We start from the raw sequence: 10,120 nt of genomic DNA, 5'->3' as shown, positions 1-10,120 counted from the left end.
AAACTTCAGAAGTAGTTAGATATTTCAAAGGAAGTCAATTTGAAACATCCATGAATGATGTAACTATGGCAAGTTACTCAAGGTTGATCATATCAAGTGAACATTTTACTATGATCTTAACAGATACATGCTGCATTGGGATTCTGATTTCTAACTCATTGGGCATTCTGAAAAGGCTGTCCTGGATATAAATCATAGTCACTGTTTTATTGTCATTTTTTCTTAACTATTCTTCACTTCTATTTACAGCAGGAATCTTCAGAAGAGAGTTTACAGATTGGTAATCTTCGGAAACTCTATACATTTGATTGAAGGAATCAATTGTATGATCATTCAGAAATCATTCCTTTTAGCATTGGAGTGCATGATATTTTTTTCTAGAACTCCCTGAGAATACATGGTTATAAATTTTTTTGAAGCTGGTCTAAAGAGTTCACAGCATTACTACTGTTAGAAGGAATATGAAAAGCATGTAGTCCAATCTCACACACGTGTTTGCATTTTTAACTGAACACAAGACAATGTGCCTGGAACTGTTAAGAAATTGTTCAAGGAAAGAAAACTCAATAGTTCCATGCTAAATAACCTACAAACCATTAAAAAGATGATGACTCAGTTAACCAATGAAAGAATATTGTGATATATGAGTTCTTTAACCAGTATTTGCAGTGAATTCCACCTTTAATTTTTTTAATTTTAATTTTAATTAGTTTTTCAGATCTTTGGCCTCAGAATCAGCCCTTAAGGCATTTGGAACTGGCTAAAAAGCCCATGAGAGCATTTCAGATGTGGAAAGCCAAGACATTGTGGCATAAAATGACCTAAATGAAAGATCTCTATGAGTGAGATCCCAGTGGAAAGAAAGGGTCGTCAAAGAAGGAGGTACCTTTCTCTGAAGGGAGGAGAGAACTTCCACTTTGACTATGACCTTGTCTAAATAAGATCAGAGTTTGTGAACTCAAGAGGCTTCCATAGCCTTGGCAGCTCATGACAAGAGCCTCGGGTGATTACTGATGTCATAAATAAGAGTATGAATTATTCACAATAGCTAAGACCTGGAATCAATCTAAATGCCCATCAACAGTAGACTGGATGAAGAAATTATGGGATATGTACTCTATAGAACACTATACAACAGTAAAAAAAGAAAAAGAAATCTGGTCATTTGCAACAAAATGGAGGAATCTGGAACACATCATGCTGAGTGAAATAAGCCAGTCCCAGAGGGACAAATATCATATGTTCTCCCTGATCAGTGACAACTAACTGAGCACCAAAAAGGAAACCTGTTGAAGTGAAATGGACACTATGAAAAAGAATGGCTTGATCGGCCATTGTCCTGACTGTTGATGTACAAATTAATACTTTATCCCTTTTAATTTTTTTTGTTCTACTTAATACTATTGGTTGAACTCTATAATGAACACACAATTATTCTTAGGTGTTTAAATTTTAACTGAAAAGTGATCCCTGTTAAATATAAGAGTGGGAATAAGAGAGGGAGGAGATGTACAATTTGGGACATGCTCAATCGGACTTGCCCCAAATGGTGGAGTTAGAAACGTGTCAGGGGATTCCAATTCAATCCCATCAAGGTGGCATGTACCAATGCCATCTCACTAGTCCAAGTGATCAGTTTCAGTTCACAATTGATCATAATGATAGGATTAAGACTCAAAGGGATCACATAAACAAGACTAGTGTCTGCTGATACTAACTGATAGAATCAAAAAGGGAGAGAACTATCCAACATGGGAAGCAGGAGACACAGCAGACTCATAGAATGCAGATGTCCTAAATAGCACTCTGGCCTCAGATCAGCCCTTAAGGCATTCGGACCTGGCTGAAGAGCCCATGAGAGTATTTTAGGCATGGAAAGCCAAGACACTCTGGAAAAAAAAAAAGAAAGAAAATTAAAAAACCCTAAATGAAAGATCTCTGTGAGTGAGATCCCAGTGGAAAGAATGGGGTCATTGAAGAAGGAGGTACCTTTCTCTGAAGGGAGGAGAGAACTTCCACTTTGACTATGACCTTGTCTAAATAAGATCGGAGTTTGTGAACTCAAGAGGCTTCCATAGCCTTGGAAGCTCATGACAAGAGCCTTGGGTGATTTCTGACGCTATAAACAAGAGTGTCAATTTGTTAAATCAACAACAGGAGTCACTGTGCACTTACTGCCCATGTAGGATCTCTGTCCTTAACGTGTTGTACTATGTGATTTAACGGTATAACTAGTACTCAAACAGTACTTTACACTTTGTTTTTCTGTGTGGATGCAAACTTTTGAAATCTTTGCTTAGTGTATGCTAAATTGATCTTCTGTATATAAAGATAATTGAAATTAATCTTGATGTTAATGGGATGGGAGAGGGAGGGGGAGATTTTATGGTTGTGGGTGGGAGGGAGGTTATGGGGGGCAAAAAGCCACTGTAATCCACAACCTGTACTTTGGAAATGTATATTTATTGAATAAAAGTTAAAAAAATGTCAATTGTTAAATCAACAACGGGAGTCACTGTGCACTTGCTCCCCATGTAGGATCTCTGTCCTTAATGTGTTGTAGTATGTGAATTAACAGTAAAAAACAGTTCTCTATACTTTGTGTGTCTGTGTGGATGCAAATTGTTGAAATCTTAGTTTAGAGTTGGTCTTCTGTGTATGAAGTTAATTAAAAATGAATCTTAATGAAGAATAGGATGGGAGAGGGAGTAGGTGTGGGAGGGCGGATATGGGGAGAAGAACCACTATATTCCAAAAGCTGTACCTATGAAATTTATATTTATTAAATAAAATCTTTCTAAAAATTTAATTAAATTTTAACATATTCAATGTGCTTTGTAGATACAATTCTAAGAAAATGATTTTCCCTTCCTCATTTCCTCCTTCCCCTTCTTTCCCTCTCTCTCCTTCCTTCTCTGTTTATTTTTGTTTGTTTTTGAGATAACATATTTTAAATTTACATTGCAGTAAAAAGGCTTAATACTTCACAGAATAAGAAGTTTAACAAGTAAAAAGCAAAAAGACCCTAGTTTAGTGCAAATATAGACAATGGATATACATGATAATTAAATGGAAAAATTATCATTTTACCTAAATACAACCAATTTTAAAATAATCACAGATCATTAAAACTATAGTGGTAACATTCTTAACCATTGGTTTAACAAAGGTGTAATAGCATTTGACTATAATTTCTAACTTTGACATCTATACAGAACAGAAATATTTACTTTGGTCAATGTGTTCATTTACAACATAATAATTGAGGGCCCGTGTTGTGGTGTAGCATGTTCAGCTGCCACTGGCAATGCTGGCATACCACATTGGTGCACCAATCTGAGTCTTGACTGCTCCTCTTCAGGTCCAGCTCCCTATTAATGCTCCTGGGAACGCAGGATATTATGGCCCAAGTACCTAGGACCGTGCCATCCACATGGGAAACCCAGATGGAGTTCCTGACTCCTGGCTTCAGCCTGGCCCAACACCAAGCACTTCAGCCATTTGGGGAGTGAACCCATGGATGGAAGATTCTCTCTCTCTCTTTCCTAAATAAAATAAATCTTTTAAAACAGGAATAATTGAACAACCAGCATTGTTCTAAGCCTTCCAATACAACAGTGAACAGAAGAGACAGAAATCCTCATTTACAAATGCTTATTGACTGGATCCTCTGTTCCTCTTCTACTAACTTGTGTAATTCAAAGAAAAACAAATTATAAATCGATTTGGGATTAGAAATGCATTTAGTTCCTTTTCCTCAGAATGAGTATATACTCTCTTAGGAGACAATAATGTATAATCTATTAAATAATTTTGATCAAGATACATGGAGAAAAGAACTTGGCTTACCTTTCATCCAAGAAGCTAGGTAGCTTTAAATTATTTTTCTGAGAGAATTATTAAATCAAAATGAGTGGTAAGGAAATAATAAAAACCTCTACCCACACATGCACTCAGACATTTTGAAAACATTTCAGACAAAAGCCTAAAATTCTTCCTTCTGTAACAGAGTACTGTCTATGAAATCAAGTACTTTTGTGAAAAATTTAATACTGCAAATCTCATTTGAACACAAATTAGTAGTTCTTTTCCTACATGCCAACTGATTTCTTTCTCTAATTTTTGTTCATTATATACTTCACAAGCATTACAAATTATTGGACTAAAAATTAAAGTCTTAGCTGTTGAAGCTATAAAAACTGTTCTCCAAACTGATATCATACACAGGCAACAGTTGTCCTTTGCCTTTAAGAAATGTGGATGTACAAATAACCATTTCCCCTGTGACCTAGGAAGGTGAAAACTTTCATGAGCTTCTGTAGCAGTCAGAGAAATTCAAAATAAGCAGCAAATATGAAGATGCCTTGCTTGAAAATGTTGGCAGTGGCCTGATTAGGTTTCAGGATGGATGGAATTGAGATTATTTCCTAGAGTGTAGGTAATCTCCCTACATTAAAAGATCACCATTTCTATAATTTCTTCACTAAAATTTCCACAATAAATATGATGTAAATGTTAATGAGTTGATACATATTATCTATATATTTAATATTGTTATAGACATCTTGAATTGCAAAATGAGCATTTTTGTACAACTTGGAAATGGGAGAAAATATAGGTTTAAAAAGGGAAGCTATTTGGTACTAGTAAGATAAAGGATGAGAGAACAAAAACACAGAGCGTGAAGGCTTTTACCCCCCAAATAGTGCAAGAATTTGTAGCATGTAAACATTTCTATAAAGTTTAGCCCTGTTAATTTTTTATAACAAATTTTATTTGAGAGGCAGACAGAATTCCCATTCACTGCTTCAATCCCCAAATGCCCACAACAGTTTAGTGCCAAAGCTAGGAGCTAGGAATTCAATCTCATTGTAGCAGGAACTCACTTACTTGGGCCATCACTACTGCCTCATAGAGTGCAATTAGCAGGAAGCTGGAATCAGGAGCTAGAGCTAGAAACCTGGGTCCTCCAGTGTGGAATGCAGGCACTGTAGCCAGCCTCTTAACTACTAGGTCACGTGACTGCCCTAGCCCTTAATTAATTTCATTGAAGATTTAATTGTAAAAAATGCAGTCACAACTTGATCAGCTCTTGTCCTGACTGTTAATGCACAATGCAATCTTTATCCATTTTAGTATTTTTTTTGTTCTACTTAATACTATTGGTTGAACTCTATAATGAACACACAATTATTCTTAGGTGTTTAAATTTTAACTGAAAAGTGATCCCTGTTAAATATGAGAGGGGAAAAAGAGAGGGAGGAGATGTACAATTTGGGACATGCTCAATCGGACTTGCCCCAAATGGTGGAGTTAGAAATGTGTCAGGGGATTCCAATTCAATCCCATCAAGGTGGCATGTACCAATGCCATCTCACTAGTCCAAGTGATCAGTTTCAGTTCACAATTGATCATAATGATAGGATTAAGACTCAAAGGGATCACATAAACAAGACTAGTGTCTGCTGATACTAACTGATAGAATCAAAAAGGGAGAGAACTATCCAACATGGGAAGCAGGAGACACAGCAGACTCATAGAATGCAGATGTCCTAAATAGCACTCTGGCCTCAGAATCAGCTCTTAAGGCATTCGGATATGGCTGAAGAGCCCATGAGAGTATTTTAGGCATGGAAAGCCAAGACACTCTGGAAAAAAGAAGAAGACCTAAATGAAAGATCTCTGTGAGTGAGATCCCAGTGGAAAGAATGGGGCCATCAAAGAAGGAGGTACCTTTCTCTGAAGGGAGGAGAGAACTTCCACTTTGACTGTGACCCTATCGGAATAAGATCGAAGTCGGCGAACTCAAAAGGCTTCCATAGCCTTGGCAACTCATGACTAGAGCCTAGGGAGATTACTGACGCCATAAACAAGAGTGTCAAATTATTAAGTCAACAACAGGAGTCACTGGGTACTTAACTTCTCATGTGAGATCTGTCCTTAATGTGTTGCCCAATGTGAAGTAATGCTATAACTAGTACTCAAACAGTACTTTACACTTTGTGTTTCTGTGTGGGTACAAGCTGATGCAATCTTTACTTAATATATACTAAGTTGATCTTCTGTATATAAAGAGAATTGAAAATGAATCTTGATGTGAATGGAATGGGAGAGGGAGCGGGAGATGGGAGGGGTGTGAGTGGTAGGGAAATTATGGGGGGGGGGAAGCCATTGTAATCCATAAACTGTACTTTGGAAATTTATATTTACTAAATAAAAAAAAAGAAAATATAAAAAGAAAATGCAGTCACAAAATTTTTATTTGGTTTTTATTTAGTCTTACATTTTTCTCAACACATTCTACTGGATGCACAATAACGAGATCCCTAATATTGAATGCTACAACTTTCTAATAATTGCTGCCATATTTAATCCAGTTAACTTCTACAGCCACTGAATATGTAGCCCAGGCAACACAGAGTGACAAGTGAAGGGGCCTTTATCTTGGAAGGATTTCACTTCCAGGATTTTCGCCCTCCCCACTCTGGGGGCTGAGAGACTATTTACTGTATATTGACTTGTTGGTTTATATATGGCAGGAATAGCAGAAGGGAAAAGGACAAAAAAACTTCAGATTTTAATTCATGACAAATATTTTTTGGAATTTTCATAATGCCACTTAAAATATTTAGTTGTTTATTTTCATTTACTTGAAAAGCAGAATGACACACACACACACACAGAGAGAGAGAGAGAGAGAGAGAGAGAAAATTTTCCATTTGCTGTTCCACCCCCTGAATGCCAACAACAGCCAGAGCTGGGCAATGCTGAAGCTAGGAGTCTAGAACTCCATCCTGAAATTCCATGTTGGTGGCAGGGACTCAAGCATTTGAGCCATCATCTGGTACCTCTCAGGATACATTAACAGGAAGCTGAATCAGAAAGGAAGCACCCAGAATGCAAAACCGGCACTCCAATTTGGCTGCAGGTGTCCCAAGCAGTGGTTTAACCCAATGAGCCACAAAAGTCCACCCAAATAATAACACTTGTGAAAGATTCTTTTAGGTAAACATCATGTTTGTGGAGTGGACTTATTTGCTTTTTTTAAAAAAAACATACTATTTCACAGACACACAGAAACTTGTCTTTGTGTCTTCCAACAATCAGGAAACTGGTAATGTTCTGGACAGAGAGGAGTCAAAGGTATTGAGGAAGGCTGTCACTGTTTCATATGGTCTTTGCCTGACTCAAGCACTAGGGCAGTGCCCTAGTAGACTAACAAGAACAAGTGCCATCACCCTTCTGCAAGGAGCTCTAATCTTTCCCCAGATCTTTCACTTTGGAGGAGAGCTATTATTTCTTTTAAAAGTTTTTTATTATTTAAAATTTTGAACTAACATGCAATAATTGTACATTTTTATGGAGTACAGGGCAATATTTCCACATATGTACATGCTATAAACCTATCAAGCCAGGCAATTAGTCTTTAATTTCCTTATTCTTTATTTATGCTTGAGACCTACCAGCACTTCTCTTTCTTTCTTTTTAAAATTCAGTTTATACCACATAAATATATTGACTTGGATGTGTCATAAATGTTTCAACAGAGTGGCCAGCATTGTGCTGTAGCAGGTAAAGCCTCTGCCTGTGATGCTGGCATCTCATATAGGTGCAGGTTGTTGGTGTCCTGGCTGCTCCACTTCCAATCGAGCTCCCTGCTAATGGCCTGGGAAATGCAGTGGAAGATGGCCGAAGTGTTTGGGCCTCTGCCACAGAGTGGGCAATCCAGATAAAGCTCTAGGCTCCTGGTTTTGCCTAGCCCAGTCTTGATTATTACGGCCACCTGGGCAGTGAACCAGTGGATGGAAGATCTGTCTCTCAAACTTCTTCAAAATAAATAAATCTTGTAAATCTTTTCTAAAAGATTTCAAAATAATATATATTTTAGCTTCCATTATTAGTAACATGTATGTTTTGTTCAGTTGATAATTCTTTTCTATTGTACTGTCTAATCTTGCTATCATATAATTCATAACTTCTTAAATATAAGACAATTCATTTTTGTAAAAAAGAATTAAGTAAATATATTTCCTATGTTTACTTTTTAGGAAGGTCCTGAAGAATAAAGAGTCTAGTTTTAGAAACATAAAAATAAATGGTACAGATTTTAAAATTTGAAGGACATAGCACTGAATAAAGTATATAAAATTATGTCATGTAAGTATTCATAATTTTTTAATGATGACCATTAATTTACATCTGATTGATGTGGATGTGCAAAATACTTAAGATGCTTGGAATTGAAGGAAGAAAAATATAATGGTTTAGATTATGAGATCCTAGAATAAGTTTTTCAACATCAGCCTTCTGACTTTTGGGGCATGAATAAAATACCATCCTTGTGACACTGAAAAGTAGAAAGGGAATTTGTAAAAAGATCAGGACAATAGACAATTACAGGTCTGAAAGCTCTTTCAGTCTGTCTTCAAAGTTAGTTCACAACAATTACTGTAAGGGTTCTATTTATTGCTTTTCTTCTTATTTTAATAAAAATAGGAAGGTTGGTTCAGAATTATCTTTCTGTCTAGCATGCATCTTGCCTATCATGATTATAGTATTTTTAGCTAGAGCATGAATATTGACAATATTTACCAAGTTACCAGATACCTTTTAAATTCATTTGAGAATTGCATAAATTACCACTCTACCAGGAGGCTAGAGCTAACATAGTTAAGGATGAAATACTTATAATTCCTGTTTTGGAATTAGTTTTATCATCATTGGCTCCTACTCCCCTCAAAACAGCAAGACTTTCCTTTAAGAGCCCAAAATTAAACAACTGAGAATATTTTATTTAACAAGAAAAATAACTCCAAGCGAGGATAATCCTATGTAGGAAACTTATATGATTGTCATAAATAGAAACTCTTTCCCTGATGCTTGCAAACCACCCTGGTCTTATGGTCAACTTGGAAATATTATAAGGACCCCATTACCCAGTGACTTTTCATTGAACCCTAGTTGGTTCAAGCATTTCAAAACATTGGTGGAGGATAGCAAAAATTTTGAAATCTGTATATATGAGAAGTCTGAAAAAAAAAGTACATGAAAAAAGTGGTGAAAAAGCTATGTGTGGGGCCTGGTGCTGTGGCTTAGTGGGCTAAAAGCCTCCACCTGCAGTGCTGGCTCCCCATATGGCCACCGGTTCAGGTCCCAGCTGCTCCACTTCCGATCCAGGTCTCTGCTATGGCCTGGGAAAGCAGTGGAAGATGGCCCAAGGTTTTGGGCCCCTGCTCTCATGGGAGACCCAGAAAAATCTCCTGGCTACGGCTTCATAATGGCTCACTCTGGATGTTGCTGCCAGTGAACCAGCAGATGGAACACCTTTCTCTCTGTCGCTCCCTCTCTCTGTAACTCTACCTCTCAAATAAAAAAATAAAATCTTTAAAAAAAAGCATTATGTATGGATTGCAATTTTTTGCACCAAAATAAATTGTCTTAATTAAATTTTTAATTTTAATTACATTTCTTCTAGGAACATTGTGAAGCATCCTGATGTAGGAGTCCCTCACAGGTCTCTTTGATCTGGAAGTTAAAACACAGAGGGCCTTGCACTGTGGCATGCAAGTAAAGCCACTGCCTGTAGGGCTGGCATCCCATACGGGTGCCGATTAGCGTCCTGGCTGCTCTACTTCCAATCGAGCTCTCTGCTATGGTTTGGGAAAGCAGTAGAAGATGGCCCAAGTCCTTGGGCCTCCACACCCACGTGGGAGACCCAGAAGAAGCTCCTGGCTCCTGGCTTCAGATCAGCACAGCTCCGGCAATTGCCGCCAATTGGAGAGCGAACCAGCGGATGGAAGACTTTCTTTCTCTCTCTCTTTGCCTCTCCTTCTCTCTCTGTGTAACTCTGACTCTCAAGTTAAATAAATAAATCTTTAAAAAAACACAGAATTACTTGATATGCAGAACTTAAAATGACCCTTATTGGTCAATTCTATCACTCAATCACTTAGCAGTTTCTGTCTAGAATGAAATGTTGCAGCTCCATTACCATCAAAATATTCTACCCTCTACTTCTAGTTCCCTTATGGCTTTAGTGTTTCTATTTAGTCTTCAAACTATCTTTTCACCATTCATGAAATACTTCTTGAAATTATAATAGGAGATAGTACCATTCAGG

The sequence above is a fragment of the Lepus europaeus genome, chromosome 4 (genome assembly GCF_033115175.1).
Source record: "Lepus europaeus isolate LE1 chromosome 4, mLepTim1.pri, whole genome shotgun sequence".
NCBI lineage: Eukaryota > Metazoa > Chordata > Mammalia > Lagomorpha > Leporidae > Lepus > Lepus europaeus.
This window is presented reverse-complemented; position numbering follows the sequence as displayed.